The following is a 12,923-nucleotide window of genomic DNA, read 5'->3' as shown; positions in this document are numbered from 1 at the left end:
GTCTGCAGGAGGCCCAACTCTGTTCCGTGGTCTTGGCCAAGTCGCCACCTCTCCCTGAGACTTCGTGTCCCTCACTGAGCCCCGAATGAGCACCAAGCAAGCTCCAAGGAGTCTCTGACCTTGCTGTTAGATAATCACTGAAGCTGTGTTGGGAAGACCCAGTTAAGATACAAGGAGGGACTTCCTGGAGACCCATTCTCCAAGGATTCCGGGGTAAGGGTGATGCCAGAGCTCCACTCACCCTCTGGGGAGAGTTTTCCAACCACATCTCTCCGATGTGATACCTTGTTACAGTAGCCCTAGGAAACAAACAGACTTGAACCTCAAAAGTCAGGTGATTACATTTATTGTTAAAAGATCACTGTGGCTGCAGGGCAGAGAATGACGGGGAAGGGGCTGTCAAGAGAGGACAGGGGAACCATATACATCATTTAGATGAGGCTGCAACAATCTGAATGGGAAATGATGGCTTTCAACAGAGTGCTGACCAAGGAGAGGAAGAGCTGAAGATTCAAGAGATACCTAGCAGGTGAAACCACGGAGATCCTTAAAGAATCAAAGCCCACGCTAATGGGTACTACACGGAATAGAATAAAATAGGAAAATCACTGATTCCAGTAACATCCACCCACCATGCTTCTAGACTCAGCCTGGTCTGTTCTCATAGCCGAACTCCTTTCCTGTGTCTGCATTCCATTTAGCTCCACCTCACCTTCCCCTGATGCTACTTTCTTCTTTATCAGACATTTCCCAGTCATCCTGCTGACATATACTGAGTTTGTGGTTTTCACACCCATGTTCCTCGTTTTTCTCTTGAGAGCAGTTTTTACCTTAAGGATTAGGAAAGTGAAACTCAGAGTGATGAAGGGATTTTGCCAGACACATTGTGAGTAGACGGTAGATCTGAACCCACATCTCCTGGCTCTGTCTCCTGAATGTTTCCCTCCCCCCTGGCACAGCTCCACAGAACTACAGCTCCCAGTCCACACAAGACTTGGGAGCGGTCCTGTCTCTAGCAGTTACAGTAAGAGACTACACGCAACACTGATTTTGCAAGCCTGTCGTCACTGGAATAAAGATGTTACGGTGGAAAATTCCACAGTGAAAAACAACTCCCCTGCACATTTGTTCCTAGCATAAACTTCTGAAGCTTTATGAAAGCATTTTGTGCTTAAGACTATTCTGTTTGGGATCTAGGCTCTGGCTCTTCTGGGTTGCGTGATCTTGAGGAAAGTACTCAACGCCTAACCTCAATGTTTTCATCTATTGAAAGGGACTGTTGCTGAGAACCAGGTTAGAGAATTGTCATCTGTAATATACATAAAGCATTTAGCTCACTGCCTAATACACAGTAAGGCTTAATAGGTCTTAAGCATGACTTTTGTTTCTCTTAATTGTGCACTCATTTTCAAATCATACAAAGCACAAATAAATGTTTCTCCCACCAAGTCTCGTAAACTTGGGTGAAGCACGGTCAAACAATGAAAAATATGAAAGCTATGAGGTTTTGCAAAGAAGTACAGAATAACTGTTTTCAAGAGCATCCAGGTACACCTGACAAAGGAGAGGATTTGGGCAGGAAGCAAAGGAAGACATGAAGATGATGGTGGAGCAGGAGAAGAGGAAACCGAGAAGGGAGGTGTTTACTATCCCAGATTACAGAGAATGATACCAGGAAACAGAGATGTTAGGTAACAAGCACAAAGCCACACAGCCAGAAAGTGAAGGAGCAGATTTCAAAATGCACGCTCTTCTCAAAGACATCACATGATGCTTGCTGCTTTTCAGTATGTCTATCACCATACCTGTAGAATTTTGTGGCAGTTATTTGTGTAAAAGTTTATCTTTCCTGCCAGACTATAACCGCCTTAAGAATAGGAACTGAGAATCACTTACCTTTTTAATCTCAGTGTTGGGTTCCTAGTGAGTGTTTAAAACAGTGATACTGAATAATTGTGAGACCATAAATCCTCAATGTTTATGAATGTTTTAATGCATAGGTTCAAATATTGGGCTGACCAAAACGTTCATTCGGGTTTTCCCATATCTTACGGAAAACCCCAAATGAAATTTTGGCCAACTCTATAATACAGTTGTTGTTGTTTTTTTCCCAAACCAGGTTTGAATTAAAATACTGGCTCTGAAAGGGTGACTACTGACACTGTGTGCCTATGTCAGCAGTTATCTTATTTACCTGATTCACTGTTTGGTTTTTTGTTTATTTGTTTTGTTTTGTTTGCAAGGATGGTAGAGAGATGAACTTCAGCAATCTAATAAATATTTGTGGGGAAATAAGAATAGTGCATGGCTGAAGTCTACCTGGGATTCTTTCTGAAAGGAAATTCACTCTCTGATGTCCTTGCACTTGACACAGTTTCAATTTTATTGTTCAACTTACTTTTGTGGGCTGTGGAAAGGATGACAAAATTATGGACTTTTTATAGGAATCCTAGGAAAGAGAGGAATGAATTGAAATTTGTTGAATTAAAATATTTTTTTTACTATATATTTGAATATATGTATTGGCCTATGCAGGACCATGGAGAGAGTTAACCAAACCAGCAGTGTCTCTGAGTTCATCCTTCTGGGACTCTCCTCCCTGCCTGAGGACCAGAAGCTGCTCTTTGCCCTCTTCTTCATCATGTACGTAGTCACCATAGCACTCCTTTCAAGTGCACCATTCTGGCCATCCGCTCTGACACTCAGCTTCAGACACCCATGTATTTTTTCCTTAGCATTTTATCCTTTATTGATGTTTGCTACACAACCACCATAGTTCCCAAGATGCTGGTGAACTTTCTGTCAAAGAAGAAGTCCATCTCCTATGCTGAGTGTATGACCCAGATGTATTTCTTCTTGGCTTTTGCCAACACAGAGAGTTACCTCCTGGCAGCCATGGCCATTGACCGCTATGTGGCCATCTGTGACCCCTTCCACTATGTCACCACCATGAGCCGCCGCCGTTGTGTCCTGCTGGTGACCTTCTCCTGCTCCATCTCTCACCTCCATTCCCTCTTACTGGTTCTCCTGATAAATCGTCTTCTCTTTTGTGACTCCAATATCATCCACCACTTCCTCTGCGACATCAACCCTCTACTGAAACTGTCCTGCTCCTCCACGCTTGTCAATGAAATTGTCATTAACACCGAAGGACTGGTAACCCTGGTGAGCCCTTTCATATGTGTTATCATCTCTTACCTACGGATCCTCATTGTCGTTCTTAAGATCCCTTCGGCTGCTGGGAAACATAAAGCTTTCTCTACCTGTGGTTCCCATGTCACCATGGTGACCCTCTTTTATGGAAGCATTATTTATGTTTATTTCCGACCCCTGTCCACCTACACCATCAAGGACCAAGTGGCAACAGTCATCTACACCGTTCTGTCCTCCATGCTGAACCCTCTTATCTACAGCCTGAGGAACAAAGATATGAAGAGAGGCCTGAGGAAGCTGATGAGCAGGAGGATGTCCTAGGCAGCACTCCTGTGGGCATGCTCAGGGGTAAGTCTTCTCCTGAGGCCCCTCACTTCTAATTGAAGTAAGTTACTGAAGGTTAGCACTCCTAAGCCAAGAGTCCATTAAAAATGGTGTAGATGACTGACAAGACTAGAATCTACAGTCTTATTTATAGTATAATTATATAAGTATACAATATATTCATATTTATATATATATATATATCCACCAATCAAAGCCACCTTATTGCAGCCCCCCAGCTGGCCAGAGTCTTCATACCCAGTCCTCATCTCCCCCTCCCATTCTCTTTTGTCATTCGCTCCTTTCAAGTGCAGCTGAAAATGAATATCCTGCATTAATTTCTATCGACCAGATATCTCCTTATTCAATAAGTCATGGGCACAGAATGGCTGATTACATGAGAATCTGGAACCTAGAAACAGGTAAAGGGAAAACCGTCTCTTTTCAGGGCTCTTGAGAAGCACTTGAGCTCTGACTGTGATAGGCGTTGAGAAGACCTCCACGTCTAGGGACAGGAAATGCGTTTGTCCACGTGGAGACAGTCTAGCAGCCAGCCTGATGATTTCTTAGGAGAAGTTAGGGCCTATTGCTATATTTGAAAGTAGTTTCTATGGTGTACTGCTCTTTTCTATGGTGTGATTCTTCAATAAAATATTATCAATAGGCATTTGTTATTGCTCAGTCTCAGTCGTGTCCGACTCTTTGCAATCCCATGGACTGTAGCATGCCAGGCCTCCCTGTCCTTCTCTATCTCCCAGAGTTGGCTCAAACTCATGTCCTTTGAGTCAATGATGCCATCCAACTATCTCATCCTCTGTCATCCCCTTCTCCTCCTGCCTTCAATCCTTCCCACCATCAGGGTCGTTTCCAATGAGTCAGCTCTTCCCATCAGGTGGCCAAAGTTTTGGAGCTTCAGCTTCAACGTCAATCCTTCCAATGATTATTCAGGACTGATTTCCTTTAGAATGGACTGGTTTGATCTCCTTACAGTCCAAAGGACTCTCAAGAGTCTTCTCCTGTACCACAGTTTGAAAGCATCAATCCTTTGGTGGTCAGCCTTCTTTAAGGTCCAGCTCTCATATCCGTACGAGACTACTGGAAAAATCATAGCTCTGACTAGATGAACCTTTGTCGGAAAAGTGATTGCTTTTTAATATGCTGTCTAGGTTTGTCAACAGATATAGCCTTATGAAATTAAAAGACGCTTGCTCCTTGGAAGGAAAGTTATGAACAACCTGGACAGCATATTGAAAAGCAGAGACATTACTTTGTCAGCAAAGGTCCGTCTAGTCAAGGCTATGGTTTTTCCAGTGGTCATGTATGGATGTGAGAGTTGGACTATAAAGAAAGCTGAGTGCCGAAGAATTGATGCTTTTGAGCTGTGGTGTTGGAGAAGACTCTTGAGAGTCCCTTGGACTGCAAAGAGATCCAACCAGTCCATCCTAAAGGAGATTAGTCCTGGGTGTTCATTGGAAAGACTGATGCTGAGGCTTAAACTCCAATACTTTGGCCATCTGATGTGAAGAGCTGACTCACAGCTCTGAAAAGACTCTGATGCTGGGAAAGATTGAGGGCAGGAGGAGAAGGGGATGACAGAGGATGAAATGGTTGGATGGCATCACCGACTCAATGGACATGGGTTTGGGTGGACTCTGGGAGTTGGCAATGGACAGGGAGGCCTGGCATGCTGCAATTAATGGGGTAGCAAAGAGTCAGACATGACTGAGCGACTGAACTGAACTGAACTTACTGTACTCTGGCCACCTGGGGAAGACTCTATGCCCATGCCTGACAAAATGGATTAGGGTACAGCAGTGTTTTCTTCCTTCTGGGCAGATTGGGATGTCTGCAAAAGCTTCTGGCCACATCAGAGTCTGGCAGCAAAAACACAAGGATCAGCTCCTGATTCTCTGAGGCGAGTCCTGGGAAAATACTCAGAAAAATCTGGGAAATGGGGAGATGTAGCTTTCTATGTCCCATTCTAGACTAGGTGAATCAGAATCTACAGAGGAAGGAATTCCCTGGTGGTCCAGTGGCTAAGATTCTGGACTCCCAATACAGGGGGCCGGGGTTCCATTCCTGATGGGGAACTAGATCCCATATGCTGCAACTAAAGATCCTGCATGCTGCAACTAAGACTCAGTGCCATCAGATAAACATTTTTTTTAAATAAAATTAGTTAACAAAAATTTTTAAAAAGAATCTACAGAGGAGAGGCTCGGGGATCTTTCATAAGCTCCTCAGATGATCTGAGGCAATTGGCACTACACCATGTACTGGAACTGCATTTATGTACAACTCTACACCAGGACTTCTACAGTTACCTGGACAAAAGAAGGGGCTCTGCAAGACACAGAAGTGTGTCTTTCTGACACAGAAAGTGTCAGAACTCAGGAGCTAGAACTCCACTTTAATTGCCCCCGTACATGTGCGATCAGTTGCTCAAACATGTCTGACTCTTTTGCATCCCCATGGACAGTAGCCCACCAGGCTCCTCTGTCCATGGAATTTTCCAGGCAAGAATATTGGAGTGAGTAGTCATTTCCTCCTCCAAGGGATCTTCCCCATCCAGGGATCGAACTTCATCTTGCATCTCCTGCACTGGCAGGCAGATTCTTTACTATCAGTTCTTTACTATTGTGCCATCAATTGCTGCTGCAGTAGAAAAGTAGCCTGTCAGCAGCCTAGAGGACAGCTCTACTGTCCTCCCATTTGCCTTCCCAAACCCACTGACTCTATCATGATTCTTCTCTTAGATCCACTTTTTACTTCTCTGCCTAACCTGCCCTGGGGCCACTTGTTTTAAGTGCTACACACCTGAAGACCACTCTCCATTATGCTCTGAAGAAAGATGGGCATTTAGACTCATCAGAGTAGTCAAATTACATGCCATATTCACTCTTTCAGAAGAAAGAAAACATAATCATTTAGAAAGATTGTTTATAAAAAGATGGCTTGTGCTCACCCTCAGAAGTGATTAGGAAAACTACAACCAGAATGAAATATTATTTTACGCACAGCAGATGATCAAGAAAAAAATATTCCTGGCAATTCTGAACACTGAAAGTCTATGACAGTGCACAAAGGAGTATAATTTGATTTAGTCACTTGGAGAACAATTGCCCTCATTTTTCAACACTAAAATTGAATACAGTGTAGTGAGATGACAATTTGAGCTCTGCTGCTGCTGCTAAGTCGCTTCAGTCGTGTCTGACTCTGTGCAACCCGATAGACGGCAGCCCACCAGGCTCCCCCGTCCCTGGGATTCTCCAGGCAAGAACACTGGAGTGGGTTGCCATTTCCTTCTCCAATGCATGAAAGTGAAAAGTGGAAGTGAAGTTGCGCAGTTGTGTATGACTCTTCGCAACCCCATGGACTGCAGCCTACCAGGCTCCTCCATCCATGGGATTTTCCAGGCAAGAGTACTGGAGTGGGGTGCCATTGCCTTCTCCGAATTTGAGCTCTATGAGGTATATAATAGGCTAGTTTCACTGCCTTAAAAATGCTATTTCACCTATTCATTTCCTCCCACCAGGAAAGACAAAAAACCCTCCAGAATTTCCCTGGTGGTGCAGTGGTAAAGAATCCACCTGCCAGTGCAGGAAACACTAGTTCAATCCCTGGTCCAGGGAGATTCCATACCACTTGGAGAAACTAAGCCCATGAGCACAACTACCGAGCCTGTGTTCTAGAGCCCACGAGCTGAAACTACTGAGCCCCTGTGCAGAACTACTGAAGCCCACAGGCCTAGAGCATGTGCTCAACAAGAGAAGCCACCACAGAGAGAGTAGCCTCCACTCACTGCAATGAAGAGTAGCCTCTGCTCACCACAACTAGAGAAAGTTCTCCTGAAGCAACAAAAACCCAGTACAGCCAAAAATAAATGAATAAAATTATTTTTTAAAAAACCATCTGGAAACCATTGATCTTTTCAACTATCTCTACAGCTTTGCCTTTTCCTGAATGTCATGTAGTTGTAATCATAGAACATGTAACCTTTTCAGAAGTATTAGACCCCTGAGATTTGATGAAATGTCATAACTCGCTTATGTCTACACAGTTAGTAGAGTTATGAGGTTAGGATTTAAAACACCTGTCTGGCCCAATGCTCTGCTCTCAACACTATAATATGTCACTTGATCACTAACGCTAAATAAGACTCATCTATATTCAACTAATAATTTAAAAAAAAAAGTCATAGCTGAAGCACCAACCAGGAAATAATATTTAGAGCTCACTGACACATGATGTTTATCAAAAGTTGAACTAAAGGAAAAATTATCTGGAGAAGATTGCCCAAATGACGTGTATAATATCCATACTTTCTCATGGATCTGATATCCAGTGTATTGTCAACACAGATCACTGGAGACATAAACATCTGTGTGCTCAGCCACTCAGTCATGTTCAACGCTTTGCAACTCCATTGACTGTAGTCCAGCAGGCTCCCCTATCCATGGGATCTTTCCAGGCAAGAATACTTACCATTTCCTACTCCAAGGGGTCTTCTCAGCCCAGAGATTGAACCCACAATTCTCGTGTCTTCTGTATTGGCAGGTGGAGTCTTTACCACTAGTGCCATCTAGACAGTGTGATTTTTGCCTCCAAACCATTACTAATATTAATTTTTATGCACCAATGTGATTTCCAAAAGCCTCTAACTGAAGCTGATTAAAAGAAAGCTCATGCATTGTGTCTGTTCTTAGAACACAGATGTTAGTATTTCATCTAAGCAACTGTTTATTTTTATCTTTGGTTGTGAATTCTGTGAATGATCAGAAAGCTTGGAGCCAAATCTAAGGCTCACCCGTAACAAGGGTCATTACCATCTGCATTTTCAGAGTCATTCCTGGCTCAATTTTATGTCCCCACCCTTGTTTATTCCTTCTTTTGTGCTTGTCTAACCTTATTTTCAGTTTATCCATCTTGTAGCGTATATGTTACTCCAAGCTGCCTTAAACTCTTCAGAAGTAAGATCTACTATAAACATAAATAATTTTTAAGTCAGAGAAGAAAACCCACCAAACTGGAAAAACAATGGTCATCTCTGGGTAGCAGGAGTATAGTTTTTTAAAATTTACTTTCCCATAAGGGATACCAAAATAAGATAAAAATATTAAAAACTAAAAGTTACTTTAGTTCTACCAGTTTTTTTACAGAAGTTAAAAAATTTATTCTAAAATTTATATGGAAATGCCAAAGAACCTAGAGGAATCAAAATAAATTTGAAAAAAAATAAGAAGGAGGGGACTCACGCTACCTAGCTTCAAGACTTACTAAGCTACAATAATCAATAGTGTGCTATTGTTTTTTATTTTTTCTTTGGATGATTTCTTTTATTTTGTGTTTCATATATTATCCAGTTTCACATTCTCACAGGATCAGCAATTACAACACCCACCTCGTCTTCTAAGTCTGAAAATGGCAAGACAGCCGCAGCTGCAGCCAACAGCAAAGCACTGATGTGCTCACAAAACAAAAAATTGCACAATTTTTCCTTCATTTTTCTTAAACTAAGGGCTGACGCTAAGGCTCACTGCTGAAGAAAGGAAACTCTTTTCTTCTTCATGCCTCAAAAGAAAACATTAAACTTATCTGACAAGTCTGACAAGGGCTCTTCAATAATTAATTGCACACACACACGAAGCTTTCAGTTCAGTTCAGTTCAATTCAGTCACAGTCATATCTGACTCTTTGTGACCCCATGGACTGCAGCACCGCCAGAATTCCCTGTCCATCACCAACTCCTGGAGCTGCCTCAAACTCACATCCATTGAGTCGGTGATGCCATCCAAACATCTCATCCTCTGTCATCCCCTTCTCCTCCTGCCTTCAACCCTTCCCAGCATCAGGGTCTTTTCTCAATGAGTCAGTTCTTCGAATCAGATGGCCAAGTACTGGAGCTTCAGCTTCGGCATCAGTCCTCCCAATGAATATTCAGGACTGATTTCCTTTAGGATTGACTGGTTGGATCTCCTTGCAGTCCAAGGGACCCTCAAGAGTCTTCTCCAACACCACAGTTCAAAAGCATCAGTTCTTTGGCCCTCAGCCTTCCTTATGGTCCAACTCTCACATCCATACATGACTACTGGAAAAACCATAGCTTTGACTAGATGGACTTTTGTCAGCAAAGTAATGTCTCTGCTTTTTAATACATGTTCTAGGTTGGTCATGAAGGAAATGGCAACCCACTCCAGTACTCTTGCCTGGAAAATCCTGTGGACAGAGGAGCCTGGTAGTCTACAATCCATGGGGTTGCAAAGAGTCAGACACAACTGAGTGACTAAACTTTCACTTTCAAACTTAGATTGGTCATAGCAAGGAGCAAGCATCTTTCAATTTCATATCTGCAGTGATTTTGGAGCCAAAAAAATAAAGTCTGTCACTGTTTTCATTGTTTCCCCATCTATTTGCCATGAAGTGATAGGACGGGACAGGATGCCATGATCTTAGTTTTTTGAATGTTGAGCCTGAAGCCATCCTTTCCACTCTTCTCTTTCATGTTGCATAAACATTTTGTTACACAGGGTACAAAAATACTTTCACTTTTTTGGTTGGTTTCAAAGATTGGAAAGACTGAGGAGCCATGGCAGGGGTGGGGTGCACCAGGGTACACCGGGGAGAGGTACGTGAAATGAGCAGAGAAAGGATTTTCTTAATGGTTGTTGGCCCGTCTGAGGAGGAAAAAGCAGAGGCCCCTGATTTGAAATGACCAGGAAAACACTCTGTCTTGGCTGGGTGGTCCTTCCTGTTCAGCCTGGAAGTGAGTGGGGTGGTGGTGGTGGTGGAGTGCCAGCCGCCAAGCAGTACTGGCAACGGGGCTTGGTCCTCAATGAAGCCAGGTGGTGCAGGGCAGAGGGGCAGGGAGAGGAACCCAGAATGATGATGAGCCCTTAGTGGCCAGGCCTTGTTGCCATGGTGAAGCAATGTGAGAACAAACTGTACACTCATGTGCACACAAGTTTTAACTGTCTTAATTCATGGCAGAAAACATTCAAAATTAAATGCCTCAGTGTCTTGAGGTGGGGTTACAGAAGCAGATTTGGGAGGTTGAGACTTGCTCAGTCCCCAAGGAGCCCTCCCAGCAAGAAGGGCCCTGAATCCAGCCCTGAGGCTTTGGAGACAGGCTGTGGGGCAGGACAGGGCTGAGGAGGAAGAGAGGAAGAAAAAGAGTCCACTGAGTCAGGCTCAAAGTTCACAGTCTTTGGAGGGCAGCAACAGAAGCAGCTCTGCAGGGCCACCTGGGGGCACGGGGTGCTCAGGGTGGCGTCCTCCCCTGTGGGGCAGGGGCCTCGAGCTGTGGTGACAAGGGTGAAGAGCGAACAGAAGTGCCAATATTTCCATCCTGGCTGGGTGGTATCAGAGGAACAGTACCAGCGCACCTGGTGCTTTTGAACCGTGGTGTTGGAGAAGACTCTTTAGAGTCTCTTGGGTTGCAAGGAGATTCAACCAGTTCATCCTAAAGGAAATCAATCTTGAATATTCATTGGAAGGACTGATCCTGAAGCTGAAGCTCCAATACTTTGGCCACCTGATGAGAAGAACTGATTCATTGGGAAAAGACCCTGATGCTGGGAAAGATTGAAGGCGAGAGGAGAAGGGGACAACAGAGGATGAGATGTTTGGATGGCATCACCAACTCAAGGATGTGAGTTTGAGGCAGCTCCGGGAGTTGGGATGGACAGGGAAGCCTGGAGTGCTGCAGTCCATGGGGTCGCAAAAAGTCGGACGCGACTGAGCAACTGAACTGAGCTAAACTGAACCAGCACACCTGAGCACGCAGGGCGGCGGCAGCAGCGGTGGCGGCTGGGTAGGCGAACGGCGGTATGTGAGATGGCTGGGGTCAGCTCCATAGTGTACAGAGGGTAGGGGGCCCAGGCCTCTGGGGATGCAGGGATTGGAGCGGCCCCCATCTGGTTACAGGTGTCCCCTGCGATGAAGTGTGCTCCAAGGGTGGGGTCAGCATTGGTAGGATTTGGTGTAGCCATTCACTTGTTCTTCCCTTTAGCTCGCCGGCTTCCCTTGTGGTTCCGCTGGTAAAGAATCCACCTGCAATGGGAGGACCTGGGTCTGATCCCTAGGTTGGGAAGATCCCGTGGAAAAGGGAACGGCTACCCACTCCAGCATTCTGGCCTGGAGAATTCCACGGACTGTATAGTCCATGGGGTCGCAAAGAGTCGGACACGACTGAGCGACTTTCACTTTAGCTTGTTCCTGGCCATCTTGGTGTTGGCTTTGGCAAACTCTAGCCTCAAAGACTGCGGGTTTTCAGCATCAAAGCGAATACCGTTCAATGCATTCTTGGCAGCTGCTGCTCCTGCCCAACAGTCAAAGACCACAAAACCAAGAGGCTGTCTTGATGTAAGCATGATCAGGGACCCTCCATACCCCTTGAAAGGCCTGAAGAGCAGGTAGAGTTGTCTGGGTTTAATGTCCACAGGGAACCCACTGACCCGCAGCGTCCTGACCTCCTCCTCCGCCAGGGTGCCGCCAGAGCCCGTGCTACGCCAGTGCTGTGCTCGCTGTCGGGCTTCAGATTGCTCATGGTGCTGCCTGAGGGCTAGCTTGGCGCAGCCCAGAAAGGAAATTTTAAAGACTGACAATACCAAGTCCTGAGCATCTGGAAATCTCATTCATTGCAAAATGGAACAGTTGCTTAAAACAATTTGACAGTTTCTTAAAAAGTTTAACATACCCCTACCATGTAACCCAGAAATCCCACTCCTAGATACTCCAAAAGAAATGAAAATTGCTATTATTTTCTCCCATTCTGAAGGCTGTCTTTTCACCTTACTTATAGTTTCTTTGGTTGTGCAGAAGCTTTTAATTTTAATTAGATCCCATTTGTTTATTTTTGCTTTTATTTCCAATATTCTGGGGAAGGAGGTGGGAGGTGGGTTCAAGAGTGGGAACATGTGTACACCCGTGGCAGATTCATGTTGATGTATGGCAAAACCTATACAATATTTTTTATACAATATTGTAAAGTAATTAGCCCCCAATTAAAATAAAAAAAGAAATGAAAATTGTGCTTATGCAAAGAAATGTATGCCAGTGTTTTGTAGCATCTTTATTCATACTAGCCAAAATCTAAGACAGTCTAGAAACTGATGGATAGATCAACAAATAATGGTATATCTACACAAGAAATGATACTGAACTAAAAAGGCAAGAACTATGATGATACAACAACTTGGATGAAACTCAAAAGCAGTATGCAAAGTGAAAGAAACTAAATAAACAATCTAAAAAGCCACATACTGTGTGATCCTATTTATGACATTTTTTCTGGAGGTGGGGGAGACAGGAAATCAGATCAGTGTTTGCCTGGTGCTGGGAGTGGGAGAAGAAAAATTATTAGAGGGGCAAGAGAAATGTCCAGGGTGCTGAAAATGTTCTCTGTCTTGATTGTAATTGCTACAAAACGGAAGACAATTGTCAAAACT

The 12,923-nt window shown here is 44.1% G+C and overlaps 2 pseudogenes; one reads left to right on the top strand and one right to left on the bottom strand.

Annotated features, from left to right (window-relative positions):
* The first annotated feature begins 2,527 nt into the window (after positions 1-2,527).
* On the top strand, positions 2,528-3,474 carry LOC102394250 (annotated as a pseudogene).
* Positions 3,475-10,538: 7,064 nt separating this feature from the next.
* On the bottom strand, positions 10,539-12,022 carry LOC102394547 (annotated as a pseudogene).
* Between the last annotated feature and the right edge of the window lie 901 nt (positions 12,023-12,923).

This window comes from Bubalus bubalis, chromosome 12 (genome assembly GCF_019923935.1).
Source record: "Bubalus bubalis isolate 160015118507 breed Murrah chromosome 12, NDDB_SH_1, whole genome shotgun sequence".
NCBI lineage: Eukaryota > Metazoa > Chordata > Mammalia > Artiodactyla > Bovidae > Bubalus > Bubalus bubalis.
Note: the sequence above shows the minus strand (reverse complement) of the source record. Positions and strands in the feature narration are given on the sequence as shown.